Source organism: Scomber japonicus, chromosome 12, assembly GCF_027409825.1.
Source record: "Scomber japonicus isolate fScoJap1 chromosome 12, fScoJap1.pri, whole genome shotgun sequence".
Taxonomy (NCBI): domain Eukaryota; kingdom Metazoa; phylum Chordata; class Actinopteri; order Scombriformes; family Scombridae; genus Scomber; species Scomber japonicus.
Genome location: NC_070589.1, coordinates 932,566 through 949,049, shown reverse-complemented (window position 1 = coordinate 949,049; position 16,484 = coordinate 932,566). Strand labels below are relative to the sequence as shown.

At 45.9% G+C, this 16,484-nt stretch overlaps 8 non-coding genes and 2 pseudogenes across 8 annotated transcripts; all 10 read right to left on the bottom strand.

Moving 5' to 3' along the window:
• Positions 1–4,134: 4,134 nt before the first annotated feature.
• Positions 4,135–4,250, bottom strand: LOC128370183 (U5 spliceosomal RNA). Its single transcript, XR_008322296.1, has one exon. It is a non-coding gene; the product is annotated as a U5 spliceosomal RNA (small nuclear RNA).
• An 832-nt stretch (positions 4,251–5,082) lies between these two features.
• Positions 5,083–5,273, bottom strand: LOC128370030 (U2 spliceosomal RNA). The gene has a single exon (XR_008322180.1). It is a non-coding gene; the product is annotated as a U2 spliceosomal RNA (small nuclear RNA).
• A 232-nt stretch (positions 5,274–5,505) lies between these two features.
• Positions 5,506–5,669, bottom strand: LOC128370010 (U1 spliceosomal RNA). Its single transcript, XR_008322162.1, has one exon. It is a non-coding gene; the product is annotated as a U1 spliceosomal RNA (small nuclear RNA).
• A 437-nt stretch (positions 5,670–6,106) lies between these two features.
• Positions 6,107–6,297, bottom strand: LOC128370095 (U2 spliceosomal RNA). The gene has a single exon (XR_008322241.1). It is a non-coding gene; the product is annotated as a U2 spliceosomal RNA (small nuclear RNA).
• A 232-nt stretch (positions 6,298–6,529) lies between these two features.
• Positions 6,530–6,693, bottom strand: LOC128370024 (U1 spliceosomal RNA). The gene has a single exon (XR_008322176.1). It is a non-coding gene; the product is annotated as a U1 spliceosomal RNA (small nuclear RNA).
• A 379-nt stretch (positions 6,694–7,072) lies between these two features.
• LOC128370113 (uncharacterized) lies at positions 7,073–7,252 on the bottom strand (annotated as a pseudogene).
• Positions 7,253–12,453: 5,201 nt separating this feature from the next.
• On the bottom strand, positions 12,454–12,569 carry LOC128370182 (U5 spliceosomal RNA). Its single transcript, XR_008322295.1, has one exon. It is a non-coding gene; the product is annotated as a U5 spliceosomal RNA (small nuclear RNA).
• Positions 12,570–13,401: 832 nt separating this feature from the next.
• Positions 13,402–13,592, bottom strand: LOC128370029 (U2 spliceosomal RNA). The gene has a single exon (XR_008322179.1). It is a non-coding gene; the product is annotated as a U2 spliceosomal RNA (small nuclear RNA).
• A 232-nt stretch (positions 13,593–13,824) lies between these two features.
• LOC128370008 (U1 spliceosomal RNA) lies at positions 13,825–13,988 on the bottom strand. Its single transcript, XR_008322160.1, has one exon. It is a non-coding gene; the product is annotated as a U1 spliceosomal RNA (small nuclear RNA).
• Positions 13,989–14,425: 437 nt separating this feature from the next.
• LOC128370131 (uncharacterized) lies at positions 14,426–14,606 on the bottom strand (annotated as a pseudogene).
• Between the last annotated feature and the right edge of the window lie 1,878 nt (positions 14,607–16,484).

The window sequence follows — 16,484 nt, the reverse complement described above, 5'->3', positions numbered from 1 at the left end:
AAAACTTCTGAATAAAAACATAGGCTGGTGGCAGGTTAAAAGACACAGGTATTCTTAGGTCCACATGTAAAATCTTAAGTTTTCTGAGGTAGGACCCCATCCAGAAGCGTGTCATTGCAGTTGTCTTGGGGTTTCTGGATGGGGTCATGGCTATTTTCATGTGTACTGTAGTGTATGTGCTTCCTAAAAACAGGTGCAGATCCGGTACTTCTTTTCCTCCTTTCTCCTTTGGCCTTTTCATAATTTCTCTCTTCAATCTTTCCCACTTGGATCCCCACAGAAAGTAAAAAATGGCTCGCTCCAGATTTAAAAGCACATGCCTAGGAGGAATAAAAACAGAACTGATCAATAAAAGCAAAGGTAAAATCACTGCTTTGATGATTAAAACCTTTCCTTCCATGGTCAGTCCTCTAAGTCCCCAGTATCCTAGTCTTTGTCTGACTTTCCCTACCACGTCTGGCCAATTTGTTTTCCCTTCCCCCTCCCTGTCAAATTTAATTCCCAGTATTTTTTGGTCAGTCTGGGTCACAGTCAGGGGGAGTCCTGTCGTCTCAGTCGCCGTCCATGGTCCATAAAATTGGGCTTGGGTCTTTTCTCTATTTAATTTCGACCCAGAGGCCTGTCCAAACCAGTCAGTCAAGTCCAGAGTCCTTTGACAGATAAAAGGTCGGTACATAAAATATTCACGTCGTCCATGTATAGGTTACACCTGTTTTCCAGTCCCCCACTCCCCGGCAGTCCTACCCTATTGATTCGTTGGTCCTTTCTCAAGACCTGTGCCAGTGGTTCTATGCAGATGATGTAGAGGAGGGCAGATAACGGACACCCCTGACGGACACCGCAGTTAATCCCACCCACCGGTACAGCAATCCCACCCAAGCTATAAATCTTTCCGGGAACCCCATTTTTCGCAGGACCTGGAAGAGGTACTGGTGCGAGACCCGATCAAATGCTTTCTCAAAATCTAAATTTAGTACTACTAGCCGGATGTTTCTGTCTCTCGCGTAACAGATGGTGTCTCTGATCAGTACGAGGCTGTCAGTGATCTTCCTCCCCGGGATGGCACAGGCTTGATCCGGGTGAATCACGTCTTCTAAAAACATAGACATACGTGTCGCTAAAAGTTTGCTAAAAAGTTTACAGTCAAAGTTTAAAAGCGTGATTGGTCTCCAGTTTTTCAGGTCAGTCTTGTCATTGTGTTTATAAAGGAGAGTCACTATCCCTACTCTAAAACTGTCAGGAAGCCGGTCAAGTCGTTCAAAAAATCCATAAAAACAGTAATCAAATCAGGTGCTAAAATGTCCCAAAAAGTCAAATAAAACTCCAAGGGAAGTCCATCTTGTCCAGGGGACTTCCCTTTTTTAAAACCAGTCATACATTTATTTAACTCTAAAAAAGTAAAAGCCTGGGATAAAAGCACACTTTTGTTTACTGTTTTTACAATGAATTTTAAAACTTCGGTCATGATGTCCATTTTTACAGGTTTTTCTTTGTACAGGTTTGAATAAAATGTTTCAATTGTTTCTTTAATATCGCCCATTGTTTCAGTTGTGCACCCATCTTCTTTTTTCAGCTTTGTAATGCCCCCCCCCCCTCCCCCCCCTTTATTCATAATTTTCCTGAAAAAATACCGTGTGCACTTTTCACCCTCCTCTATTTCCCGTTCTCTGCTCCTTAAAATGACACCTTTGCTTTTAATTTCTGATAAAACTGACATCTCTTTTTTAACTTGCTTAATTTCCTCATTAAAATCCATGCCAATCTGGTTTAGGTTAAAATAACGTTGTAGTCGTTTCTGCAGTCCCATCATGCGTCTGTATTCCCTGTTCTTTCGTTTCTTACCTGCCTGCCTAAAGAAAGTCTGCGTCTTTCCCTTCACCATTTCCCACCAGTGTGCACGTGTTTCGTAGAAGTCTTGAAGGGTCTGCCACTCTTTGTACCGCTCCCTGAACTGCCTAACTAACTCCCTATCTTCTAAAAGGGAGCAGTTGAGTTTCCACAGACCACTTCCTGATGTCACGCCCGAAGAGAGTGAAAGGGTGCAAGAGAGCATAAGGTGATCGGAGAAGAAAACAGGAGTTAATCTAGCATCGGTGGGTGGGCAGTCCCGTGTAAAAACATAATCTATGCGAGAGGCTCTGGTGCCATCACCACCGAACCAGGTGAAGCCCTCCTCTCTGGGATGCATGATTTTAAAACAGTCCTGAAGTTTAAAATCTCTACAAATGCCCTGCAATAAAACCGATGTTTTGTCTACTTTAAAATCTTCCCCTGCTCTCCTCCTATCCTCCCTACTTAGAATACAGTTAAAATCCCCCCCTACAACTAAAGGTGCCCTACCTAGCATGTGGGACTGCAAGTCTTCTAAAAGGTCATACCTGTCGTTCTTGTCGTTAAAACCGTAAATATTTAAAAGGTTGAAATCCTGTCCCATAAAAGCCAAATGTGCTAAAAGTGCCCGACTGTCTCTCACCACAGTGCTGCCCTTCACCAGAGCTTGAGGGTTTTTGATTAAAATGGCCACTCCGTCATTTTTGTTTTGATTGGATCCACTCCATATTGACATTTTTGGCCACATCTCCTCCCACTGTCTGTAATGTTTTAAAAACGGTAGGCTGCATTCCTGCAATAAAAACACATCTGACTTAAAGGAACTTAAAAAGGGTAAAACACTCTGGGCTCTAACTCTCGACTTCACACTTCTCACATTAATGGTAGAGAAGGTCAGTGTCATGAGTATGGTTAAAAACAACAGGTAAGACATTTTAAAAGACTCAGAGGGTGTTAAAAACACATTTAAAAAACAGTTAGGTAATTTCTTGTGAACAGAGCTCTTCCTTCATCTCTGCGGGTGAAAAATGAAGGGTTTGAGCTCTGTTCCCCTTTGGGACTCTGGGGGTTGGCCTCTGCTGCAATGTTGCATTTAATTTGGAGTCCCTGGGGGTCGATTGCAGAGCAATTGTTAAAAAAGAAACCTCATTGGGTGAATCGGAAGGGAAGACTCTGGGCTCCTCCACAGATGAACTGTCTGAGTGAGCCGCAACTCTTCCCTTCTTCTCCAACACAATGGGAGAATCCGAGGACAATTCAGACAAAGGCCTCTTAGTTTGCTGGGCATTGGGGAGGGAGGCATCTTCACTATCATCCTGTGGTTGGTCTTCCTTACTAGCTCCGCCTTCTGCCTGCACCACCCCATCCTCTGGAGTACTCTCCATTGGAGGGGTAAATGCAGGCCCCTCCCTCACTCCCTCCTCACCTGTTCCCTCTCTTCCAATCACAGGATTTGGAGGGAGATTTGAATTTTTCCTGCCCAGCAACTTCAATTTGCTCTCCTAACTGTTCTGTCTGTCCGCCATCTTTTCTCTTTTCTGTGACTTTTGCAGCCTTCAATTTGTTGGCAAATGACTTTGGGCAATCTCTGAACAGGTGGTTTGTTTCCCCACAAAGATTGCATCGTCTGCCATTGGTGCACTCTTCAAAAGTGGGTCCAATTTCTCTGCATTTTCCACATACGATCTGCTGACATGCTTCAACCAGGTGCCCATGCTCACCACACTTGCGGCAGAGTTTGGGTTGGCCCTGGTAATGGGTATAGCCCCTGTTCTCTCCCAGAACTACCATAGACGGCAGATGTTTCAAGCCCTGGAAGCCTTGGGGGTCCTGCCATTGTTGGATGGGGACCCTCCAAGCGCAATTCCAGATGCCGTCCTCATCTCTCACTTTCGTAGCCTGGCCTTTAACAGTGCAATATCTCCCCAGCCACAAACAAATGTCATCTGCATTCACTGTTTCATTGAACATTCTGACAATAACGGTTTTCAACGTATTGTCAGTCAGTTTCTCCACATTGAACACAGCAAATTGGGGTTTTACATTTTCAAATCTTATCCAAAATTCTCTGAGCAACACAGCAGTTTGAAAGCTTAAATCAAATCCCTTGTTATATGGCAATGTTAAAATGCAGTTTAAGTCTTCTGGCTTAAATTTCAACGTACCTTGAATCAATTTTCTGGAGAAGTCCAGCCTCGACATCTTCATGGATTCAACATCCTTGTTGGCAAAAGTAAAACAGACACTGAAAAACACGTCTTACTGAGGAAGGCCGCCCGCTTGTCTTTTCACAAACACAATGAGACTCTGCCAAACGGCAAAGCCTGCCAAAAATAGATCTAACTCGTGGGTGTTCCTCTCCACGGAAGTCTTTAGTAAAAGGCGAAAGACTTGTACGTGATGAAGAGAAAGCCGAGTAAGTACGCCCCGCTCACCAACAGCAGACGAACACAACAGTGGTCCCAGTCACCCCCTTCACGGTGAGCCCCGACATGGTGAAAGGAATCCCAGGCCACACCCATTCCCCTACACCGCGCAGCAAGAGCAAGGCGCCAACTTTTTCTTGTCATGTTTTTAGATTTTGTGAAATGCGGCAAAGAGCTCCAGGCTTTCCAGCCACAGGACTAACGTCCTACTCGGGTGTTCCAGAGGAGCAAGGGTCAAAATGTGGAAATGCTGCAAGTACACAGGCAGACAGGTGCTGCTTCCCTTTTACTCCCCCGTGGGAAGAATGACCCCTTGGCCGCGGTGCGGTCCGGAGGGCAGTGGGCAGCACCCTTGCATGAAGCATGAAAAGAGCGATCAATCCCCTCGTGTGACCCATAGCAGGACAACCGAGAGCCTCTCAGACACACCCTGTGGACTCATCTCTATGACAAGCCCCGCTGTGGAATGTCCTTCATGCCAAACCTCTTATGCCCCCACAATCTCCCTCTTTGTGTGCCGCCCCAAGGTGCAAATCTCACACCGTGTCACGCTGCACTTTCCCCCCTATTCGACGCAGGTGATTAGAGATACTGATGAAGATCCAGCAGGGGGCATGTCTGCTCTCCTTGAGACAGGCAACCTGCCATCTGCTGTGACTCAATCCCCCTGGCCAAAGTTGTATCATATAATTCATAGGAAACAAAGATGACTTGCTCATTTTCAAGGGTGCTTGAACAACCTTGAAATGGATCTAAACTCGTCAGTGCTGCTAGACCGGCCTACCTACTCAGTTAAGCCTCTTTTTCATATTAAACATAGAGAGAGAGGGGGTGCACCGTTCCTGGAGGTACTGCAATACCAGGTCGATGCGTGGAGTGGACGGAGCAAGCCCCTATTCCATCTCCCTGCTCCAAAAAGCAATTTAATATATGGTCCCCGGGTAGGGGACGTATCAGATATTAAACTGATAAGAACAGATACTACACTTGATCTTAGCCAAAAGGCCGAGAAGCGATGACCGGAAAAGTGTCGGAGTTGAAGGAGTGATCCTCTGCAGCGTCAGTCCCGCTCACGGTGTCACAGAGTCCAATGCGAGGAAGTAACTTGGAGCTGCATTCTATCAAAAGATAAGACGACCGTTTTGTGTTCAAAAGGACATCCGTCTCTACACGAGTCAATGGAGAATTCACCAATTTCTCACTTGGTTTCTAACCTCAGTAAGCGTTTAGTTTTCTTTCAACAACTTATCAGGGGAGAGCGCGAACGCAGTCCCCCACTACCAGAAATTATGCAATCGAGATTCCCACATTTGGGGAATTCGCAGAGGTCAGCACAACCGGAGTGCAATGGTCGAGCCTCGCCCTGGGTGAACCACCTTCTTGATCATGGTATCTCCCTTGCCAGGTAAGTATGAGTTGTACAGATCCGAGCCAAGGAAGTCTTTCACAGACACGGCACCCGGACCGATGGTGCACCTTCCAAACATCATCCAAACACACACACGCCGCATGAGGCTGTGGATCTGCAGAGTCACAACTTTGCATGCAGCTTCCTGCTCTATGAATAAGGATTACAAAGGATTGCTGTATATGAGCACAGATTTCTAGAGTGTGCAACCTCACTACAGTGCTGACATAGCTACTCAATTGTACATTGGCAGTCATGGGCAATTCTAGGATCAGGCTCGCAAAATAATTAAAGTTGTATAAAATAATTCATAGGAAACAAAGATAATTTGCTCATTTTCAAGGGTGCTTGAACAACCTTGAAATGGATCTAAACTCGTCAGTGCTGCTAGACCGGCCTACCTACTCAGTTAAGTCTCTTTTTCATATTAAACATAGAGAGAGGGGGGTGCACCGCTCCTGGAGGTACTACAATACCGGGTCGATGCGTGGAGTGGACGGAGCAAGCCCCTATTCCATCTCCCTGCTCCAAAAAGCAATTTAATATATGGTCCCCGGGTAGGGGACGTATCAGATATTAAACTGATAAGAACAGATACTACACTTGATCTTAGCCAAAAGGCCGAGAAGCGATGACCGGAAAAGTGTCGGAGTTGAAGGAGTGATCCTCTGCAGCGTCAGTCCCGCTCACGGTTTCACAGAGTCCAATGCGAGGAAGTAACTTGGAGCTGCATTCTATCAAAAGATAAGACGACCGTTTTGTGTTCAAAAGGACATCCGTCTCTACACGAGTCAATGGAGAATTCACCAATTTCTCACTTGGTTTCTAACCTCAGTAAGCGTTTAGTTTTCTTTCAACAACTTATCAGGGGAGAGCGCGAACGCAGTCCCCCACTACCAGAAATTATGCAATTGAGATTCCCACATTTGGGGAATTCGCAGAGGTCAGCACAACCGGAGTGCAATGGTTGAGCCTCGCCCTGGGTGAACCACCTTCTTGATCATGGTATCTCCCTTGCCAGGTAAGTATGAGTTGTACAGATCCGAGCCAAGGACGTCTTTCACAGACACGGCACCCGGACCGATGGTGCACCTTCCAAACATCATCCAAACACACACACGCCGCATGAGGCTGTGGATCTGCAGAGTCACAACTTTGCATGCAGCTTCCTGCTCTATGAATAAGGATTACAAAGGATTGCTGTATATGAGCACAGATTTCTAGAGTGTGCAACCTCACTACAGTGCTGACATAGCTACTCAATTGTACATTGGCAGTCATGAGTCAAGATAATTTGCTCATTTTCAAGGGTGCTTGAACAACCTTGAAATGGATCTAAACTCGTCAGTGCTGCTAGACCGGCCTACCTACTCAGTTAAGTCTCTTTTTCATATTAAACATAGAGAGAGGGGAGTGCACCGTTCCTGGAGGTACTGCAATACCGGGTCGATGCATGGAGTGGATGGAGCAAGCCCCTATTCCATCTCCCTGCTCCAAAAAGCAATTTAATATATGGTCCCCGGGTAGGGGACGTATCAGATATTAAACTGATAAGAACAGATTTTTTTTTTTTTTTCGAAAAAGTTTTATTGACACTCGTTCAAATTATTTCAAACAATGATTTACATTTTAGATAAAATATTCACATGTGGACATAGTATATACAATGAATTACAATAAATATGTGCAGTATGTAAAACCATATTTAAAACAATAAAACCAATTGTTCTAAAATGGTAATACAGGTTAAATAGCTGTTCATTTGTAAAACATATGTCAGGTGTTTATGTGATTGAGTGTCCATTAAAAGTCCATAAAAAGGAGTGCATCCGTTAAAAAGGGTTTTTTTTTTCAATTCTATCTTTGTGCAGGAGCGCAGTGAGTCCCTACCAAGGGTAACTCATTCTGCTCCCCCAAACATTTGGTCTCTCGGGATGCTGTCGTGTTCCCACCTGCCTCACCCAGAGAGCCAGGCCGCTGCTGCTGTGACCTTTTGCTGTGTGGCTCCGGCTCCTTCATCCCAATGGGCACAGAGGCGATTCTTCTTTGTGGCTGTGTCCTAGGCCTGCCGCCTGCAGCTACGGCCGTTTTGACCGTTGCTGCGGCCATTCGGATCACAGCCACGGGGGGGATCTGCATGTGCTTTCTTACCAGCAAGTTTCTGGAGGTCCATGTGGCGTCTTTGATGGCGGCTGGGGTGAGCCACTGTTTTGCAAAGTCTTTGGATGGTATTTTTTGCTGGCTCACCCCATATAGCACTAGTTGTGCTGTGAGGACCTCCCTTGCTGGTAAGTACGGGAATTGCAAGGAGCCGGCCGTTGCCCACTGGTCTACAGCAGCACTGCACTCCCAGAGCAGATGCCTCACCGACTCAGGCGCGCCACAACCAGGTCGGGGGCAGGTTGAGTGCGTTGACATGCCCCGGGAGTGCATGACGGACCTGACCGGGAGGATCTCATGAGCCACCATCCATGACAGGTCCCGGAGTCTGTTAGGGAGAGCAGGATGGTTGACGTTGCGCCAAACTGTTGTGGGCTCGCCGGGTGCGAGCCCGCGCACCGGACTCACTGGTTCCCGCTCCTGCACAACGGAGACAAGTGATCTGTGGTTAGTTAAAATCTGCAACTCCTCATGCTCAAGGTTAAAATGCCTTAAAAACTTCTGAATAAAAACATAGGCTGGTGGCAGGTTAAAAGACACAGGTATTCTTAGGTCCACATGTAAAATCTTAAGTTTTCTGAGGTAGGACCCCATCCAGAAGCGTGTCATTGCAGTTGTCTTGGGGTTTCTGGATGGGGTCATGGCTATTTTCATGTGTACTGTAGTGTATGTGCTTCCTAAAAACAGGTGCAGATCCGGTACTTCTTTTCCTCCTTTCTCCTTTGGCCTTTTCATAATTTCTCTCTTCAATCTTTCCCACTTGGATCCCCACAGAAAGTAAAAAATGGCTCGCTCCAGATTTAAAAGCACATGCCTAGGAGGAATAAAAACAGAACTGATCAATAAAAGCAAAGGTAAAATCACTGCTTTGATGATTAAAACCTTTCCTTCCATGGTCAGTCCTCTAAGTCCCCAGTATCCTAGTCTTTGTCTGACTTTCCCTACCACGTCTGGCCAATTTGTTTTCCCTTCCCCCTCCCTGTCAAATTTAATTCCCAGTATTTTTTGGTCAGTCTGGGTCACAGTCAGGGGGAGTCCTGTCGTCTCAGTCGCCGTCCATGGTCCATAAAATTGGGCTTGGGTCTTTTCTCTATTTAATTTCGACCCAGAGGCCTGTCCAAACCAGTCAGTCAAGTCCAGAGTCCTTTGACAGATAAAAGGTCGGTACATAAAATATTCACGTCGTCCATGTATAGGTTACACCTGTTTTCCAGTCCCCCACTCCCCGGCAGTCCTACCCTATTGATTCGTTGGTCCTTTCTCAAGACCTGTGCCAGTGGTTCTATGCAGATGATGTAGAGGAGGGCAGATAACGGACACCCCTGACGGACACCGCAGTTAATCCCACCCACCGGTACAGCAATCCCACCCAAGCTATAAATCTTTCCGGGAACCCCATTTTTCGCAGGACCTGGAAGAGGTACTGGTGCGAGACCCGATCAAATGCTTTCTCAAAATCTAAATTTAGTACTACTAGCCGGATGTTTCTGTCTCTCGCGTAACAGATGGTGTCTCTGATCAGTACGAGGCTGTCAGTGATCTTCCTCCCCGGGATGGCACAGGCTTGATCCGGGTGAATCACGTCTTCTAAAAACATAGACATACGTGTCGCTAAAAGTTTGCTAAAAAGTTTACAGTCAAAGTTTAAAAGCGTGATTGGTCTCCAGTTTTTCAGGTCAGTCTTGTCATTGTGTTTATAAAGGAGAGTCACTATCCCTACTCTAAAACTGTCAGGAAGCCGGTCAAGTCGTTCAAAAAATCCATAAAAACAGTAATCAAATCAGGTGCTAAAATGTCCCAAAAAGTCAAATAAAACTCCAAGGGAAGTCCATCTTGTCCAGGGGACTTCCCTTTTTTAAAACCAGTCATACATTTATTTAACTCTAAAAAAGTAAAAGCCTGGGATAAAAGCACACTTTTGTTTACTGTTTTTACAATGAATTTTAAAACTTCGGTCATGATGTCCATTTTTACAGGTTTTTCTTTGTACAGGTTTGAATAAAATGTTTCAATTGTTTCTTTAATATCGCCCATTGTTTCAGTTGTGCACCCATCTTCTTTTTTCAGCTTTGTAATGCCCCCCCCCCCCTCCCCCCCCTTTATTCATAATTTTCCTGAAAAAATACCGTGTGCACTTTTCACCCTCCTCTATTTCCCGTTCTCTGCTCCTTAAAATGACACCTTTGCTTTTAATTTCTGATAAAACTGACATCTCTTTTTTAACTTGCTTAATTTCCTCATTAAAATCCATGCCAATCTGGTTTAGGTTAAAATAACGTTGTAGTCGTTTCTGCAGTCCCATCATGCGTCTGTATTCCCTGTTCTTTCGTTTCTTACCTGCCTGCCTAAAGAAAGTCTGCGTCTTTCCCTTCACCATTTCCCACCAGTGTGCACGTGTTTCGTAGAAGTCTTGAAGGGTCTGCCACTCTTTGTACCGCTCCCTGAACTGCCTAACTAACTCCCTATCTTCTAAAAGGGAGCAGTTGAGTTTCCACAGACCACTTCCTGATGTCACGCCCGAAGAGAGTGAAAGGGTGCAAGAGAGCATAAGGTGATCGGAGAAGAAAACAGGAGTTAATCTAGCATCGGTGGGTGGGCAGTCCCGTGTAAAAACATAATCTATGCGAGAGGCTCTGGTGCCATCACCACCGAACCAGGTGAAGCCCTCCTCTCTGGGATGCATGATTTTAAAACAGTCCTGAAGTTTAAAATCTCTACAAATGCCCTGCAATAAAACCGATGTTTTGTCTACTTTAAAATCTTCCCCTGCTCTCCTCCTATCCTCCCTACTTAGAATACAGTTAAAATCCCCCCCTACAACTAAAGGTGCCCTACCTAGCATGTGGGACTGCAAGTCTTCTAAAAGGTCATACCTGTCGTTCTTGTCGTTAAAACCGTAAATATTTAAAAGGTTGAAATCCTGTCCCATAAAAGCCAAATGTGCTAAAAGTGCCCGACTGTCTCTCACCACAGTGCTGCCCTTCACCAGAGCTTGAGGGTTTTTGATTAAAATGGCCACTCCGTCATTTTTGTTTTGATTGGATCCACTCCATATTGACATTTTTGGCCACATCTCCTCCCACTGTCTGTAATGTTTTAAAAACGGTAGGCTGCATTCCTGCAATAAAAACACATCTGACTTAAAGGAACTTAAAAAGGGTAAAACACTCTGGGCTCTAACTCTCGACTTCACACTTCTCACATTAATGGTAGAGAAGGTCAGTGTCATGAGTATGGTTAAAAACAACAGGTAAGACATTTTAAAAGACTCAGAGGGTGTTAAAAACACATTTAAAAAACAGTTAGGTAATTTCTTGTGAACAGAGCTCTTCCTTCATCTCTGCGGGTGAAAAATGAAGGGTTTGAGCTCTGTTCCCCTTTGGGACTCTGGGGGTTGGCCTCTGCTGCAATGTTGCATTTAATTTGGAGTCCCTGGGGGTCGATTGCAGAGCAATTGTTAAAAAAGAAACCTCATTGGGTGAATCGGAAGGGAAGACTCTGGGCTCCTCCACAGATGAACTGTCTGAGTGAGCCGCAACTCTTCCCTTCTTCTCCAACACAATGGGAGAATCCGAGGACAATTCAGACAAAGGCCTCTTAGTTTGCTGGGCATTGGGGAGGGAGGCATCTTCACTATCATCCTGTGGTTGGTCTTCCTTACTAGCTCCGCCTTCTGCCTGCACCACCCCATCCTCTGGAGTACTCTCCATTGGAGGGGTAAATGCAGGCCCCTCCCTCACTCCCTCCTCACCTGTTCCCTCTCTTCCAATCACAGGATTTGGAGGGAGATTTGAATTTTTCCTGCCCAGCAACTTCAATTTGCTCTCCTAACTGTTCTGTCTGTCCGCCATCTTTTCTCTTTTCTGTGACTTTTGCAGCCTTCAATTTGTTGGCAAATGACTTTGGGCAATCTCTGAACAGGTGGTTTGTTTCCCCACAAAGATTGCATCGTCTGCCATTGGTGCACTCTTCAAAAGTGGGTCCAATTTCTCTGCATTTTCCACATACGATCTGCTGACATGCTTCAACCAGGTGCCCATGCTCACCACACTTGCGGCAGAGTTTGGGTTGGCCCTGGTAATGGGTATAGCCCCTGTTCTCTCCCAGAACTACCATAGACGGCAGATGTTTCAAGCCCTGGAAGCCTTGGGGGTCCTGCCATTGTTGGATGGGGACCCTCCAAGCGCAATTCCAGATGCCGTCCTCATCTCTCACTTTCGTAGCCTGGCCTTTAACAGTGCAATATCTCCCCAGCCACAAACAAATGTCATCTGCATTCACTGTTTCATTGAACATTCTGACAATAACGGTTTTCAACGTATTGTCAGTCAGTTTCTCCACATTGAACACAGCAAATTGGGGTTTTACATTTTCAAATCTTATCCAAAATTCTCTGAGCAACACAGCAGTTTGAAAGCTTAAATCAAATCCCTTGTTATATGGCAATGTTAAAATGCAGTTTAAGTCTTCTGGCTTAAATTTCAACGTACCTTGAATCAATTTTCTGGAGAAGTCCAGCCTCGACATCTTCATGGATTCAACATCCTTGTTGGCAAAAGTAAAACAGACACTGAAAAACACGTCTTACTGAGGAAGGCCGCCCGCTTGTCTTTTCACAAACACAATGAGACTCTGCCAAACGGCAAAGCCTGCCAAAAATAGATCTAACTCGTGGGTGTTCCTCTCCACGGAAGTCTTTAGTAAAAGGCGAAAGACTTGTACGTGATGAAGAGAAAGCCGAGTAAGTACGCCCCGCTCACCAACAGCAGACGAACACAACAGTGGTCCCAGTCACCCCCTTCACGGTGAGCCCCGACATGGTGAAAGGAATCCCAGGCCACACCCATTCCCCTACACCGCGCAGCAAGAGCAAGGCGCCAACTTTTTCTTGTCATGTTTTTAGATTTTGTGAAATGCGGCAAAGAGCTCCAGGCTTTCCAGCCACAGGACTAACGTCCTACTCGGGTGTTCCAGAGGAGCAAGGGTCAAAATGTGGAAATGCTGCAAGTACACAGGCAGACAGGTGCTGCTTCCCTTTTACTCCCCCGTGGGAAGAATGACCCCTTGGCCGCGGTGCGGTCCGGAGGGCAGTGGGCAGCACCCTTGCATGAAGCATGAAAAGAGCGATCAATCCCCTCGTGTGACCCATAGCAGGACAACCGAGAGCCTCTCAGACACACCCTGTGGACTCATCTCTATGACAAGCCCCGCTGTGGAATGTCCTTCATGCCAAACCTCTTATGCCCCCACAATCTCCCTCTTTGTGTGCCGCCCCAAGGTGCAAATCTCACACCGTGTCACGCTGCACTTTCCCCCCTATTCGACGCAGGTGATTAGAGATACTGATGAAGATCCAGCAGGGGGCATGTCTGCTCTCCTTGAGACAGGCAACCTGCCATCTGCTGTGACTCAATCCCCCTGGCCAAAGTTGTATCATATAATTCATAGGAAACAAAGATGACTTGCTCATTTTCAAGGGTGCTTGAACAACCTTGAAATGGATCTAAACTCGTCAGTGCTGCTAGACCGGCCTACCTACTCAGTTAAGCCTCTTTTTCATATTAAACATAGAGAGAGAGGGGGTGCACCGTTCCTGGAGGTACTGCAATACCAGGTCGATGCGTGGAGTGGACGGAGCAAGCCCCTATTCCATCTCCCTGCTCCAAAAAGCAATTTAATATATGGTCCCCGGGTAGGGGACGTATCAGATATTAAACTGATAAGAACAGATACTACACTTGATCTTAGCCAAAAGGCCGAGAAGCGATGACCGGAAAAGTGTCGGAGTTGAAGGAGTGATCCTCTGCAGCGTCAGTCCCGCTCACGGTGTCACAGAGTCCAATGCGAGGAAGTAACTTGGAGCTGCATTCTATCAAAAGATAAGACGACCGTTTTGTGTTCAAAAGGACATCCGTCTCTACACGAGTCAATGGAGAATTCACCAATTTCTCACTTGGTTTCTAACCTCAGTAAGCGTTTAGTTTTCTTTCAACAACTTATCAGGGGAGAGCGCGAACGCAGTCCCCCACTACCAGAAATTATGCAATCGAGATTCCCACATTTGGGGAATTCGCAGAGGTCAGCACAACCGGAGTGCAATGGTCGAGCCTCGCCCTGGGTGAACCACCTTCTTGATCATGGTATCTCCCTTGCCAGGTAAGTATGAGTTGTACAGATCCGAGCCAAGGAAGTCTTTCACAGACACGGCACCCGGACCGATGGTGCACCTTCCAAACATCATCCAAACACACACACGCCGCATGAGGCTGTGGATCTGCAGAGTCACAACTTTGCATGCAGCTTCCTGCTCTATGAATAAGGATTACAAAGGATTGCTGTATATGAGCACAGATTTCTAGAGTGTGCAACCTCACTACAGTGCTGACATAGCTACTCAATTGTACATTGGCAGTCATGGGCAATTCTAGGATCAGGCTCGCAAAATAATTAAAGTTGTATAAAATAATTCATAGGAAACAAAGATAATTTGCTCATTTTCAAGGGTGCTTGAACAACCTTGAAATGGATCTAAACTCGTCAGTGCTGCTAGACCGGCCTACCTACTCAGTTAAGTCTCTTTTTCATATTAAACATAGAGAGAGGGGAGTGCACCGTTCCTGGAGGTACTGCAATACCGGGTCGATGCATGGAGTGGACGGAGCAAGCCCCTATTCCATCTCCCTGCTCCAAAAAGCAATTTAATATATGGTCCCCGGGTAGGGGACGTATCAGATATTAAACTGATAAGAACAGATTTTTTTTTTTTTTTTCGAAAAAGTTTTATTGACACTCGTTCAAATTATTTCAAACAATGATTTACATTTTAGATAAAATATTCACATGTGGACATAGTATATACAATGAATTACAATAAATATGTGCAGTATGTAAAACCATATTTAAAACAATAAAACCAATTGTTCTAAAATGGTAATACAGGTTAAATAGCTGTTCATTTGTAAAACATATGTCAGGTGTTTATGTGATTGAGTGTCCATTAAAAGTCCATAAAAAGGAGTGCATCCGTTAAAAAGGGTTTTTTTTTTCAATTCTATCTTTGTGCAGGAGCGCAGTGAGTCCCTACCAAGGGTAACTCATTCTGCTCCCCCAAACATTTGGTCTCTCGGGATGCTGTCGTGGTGGTCAGAGGAGATCCTCTCCCTGATGCTCCTTCCCACCTGCCTCACCCAGAGAGCCAGGCCGCTGCTGCTGTGACCTTTTGCTGTGTGGCTCCGGCTCCTTCATCCGAATGGGCACAGAGGCGATTCTTCTTTGTGGCTGTGTCCTAGGCCTGCTGCCTGCAGCTACGGCCGTTTTGACCGTTGCTGCGGCCATTCGGATCACAGCCACGGGGGGGATCTGCATGTGCTTTCTTACCAGCAAGTTTCTGGAGGTCCATGTGGCGTCTTTGATGGCGGCTAGGGTGAGCCACTGTTTTGCAAAGTCTTTGGATGGTATTTTTTGCTGGCTCACCCCATATAGCACTAGTTGTGCTGTGAGGACCTCCCTTGCTGGTAAGTACGGGAATTGCAAGGAGCCGGCCGTTGCCCACTGGTCTACAGCAGCACTGCACTCCCAGAGCAGATGCCTCACCGACTCAGGCGCGCCACAACCAGGTCGGGGGCAGGTTGAGTGCGTTGACATGCCCCGGGAGTGCATGACGGACCTGACCGGGAGGATCTCATGAGCCACCATCCATGACAGGTCCCGGAGTCTGTTAGGGAGAGCAGGATGGTTGACGTTGCGCCAAACTGTTGTGGGCTCGCCGGGTGCGAGCCCGCGCACCGGACTCACTGGTTCCCGCTCCTGCACAACGGAGACAAGTGATCTGTGGTTAGTTAAAATCTGCAACTCCTCATGCTCAAGTCGTTCAAAATCCATAAAAACAGTAATCAAATCAGGTGCTAAAATGTCCCAAAAAGTCAAATAAAACTCCAAGGGAAGTCCATCTTGTCCAGGGGACTTCCCTTTTTTAAAACCAGTCATACATTTATTTAACTCTAAAAAAGTAAAATCCTGGGATAAAAGCACACTTTTGTTTACTGTTTTTACAATGAATTTTAAAACTTCGGTCATGATGTCCATTTTTACAGGTTTTTCTTTGTACAGGTTTGAATAAAATGTTTCAATTGTTTCTTTAATATCGCCCATTGTTTCAGTTGTGCACCCATCTTCTTTTTTCAGCTTTGTAATGCCCCCCCCCCTTTATTCATAATTTTCCTGAAAAAATACCGTGTGCACTTTTCACCCTCCTCTATTTCCCGTTCTCTGCTCCTTAAAATGACACCTTTGCTTTTAATTTCTGATAAAACTGACATCTCTTTTTTAACTTGCTTAATTTCATCATTAAAATCCATGCCAATCTGGTTTAGGTTAAAATAACGTTGTAGTCGTTTCTGCAGTCCCATCATGCGTCTGTATTCCCTGTTCTTTCGTTTCTTACCTGCCTGCCTAAAGAAAGTCTGCGTCTTTCCCTTCACCATTTCCCACCAGTGTGCACGTGTTTCGTAGAAGTCTTGAAGGGTCTGCCACTCTTTGTACCGCTCCCTGAACTGCCTAACTAACTCCCTATCTTCTAAAAGGGAGCAGTTGAGTTTCCACAGACCACTTCCTGATGTCACGCCCGAAGAGAGTGAAAGGGTGCAAGAGAGCATAAGGTG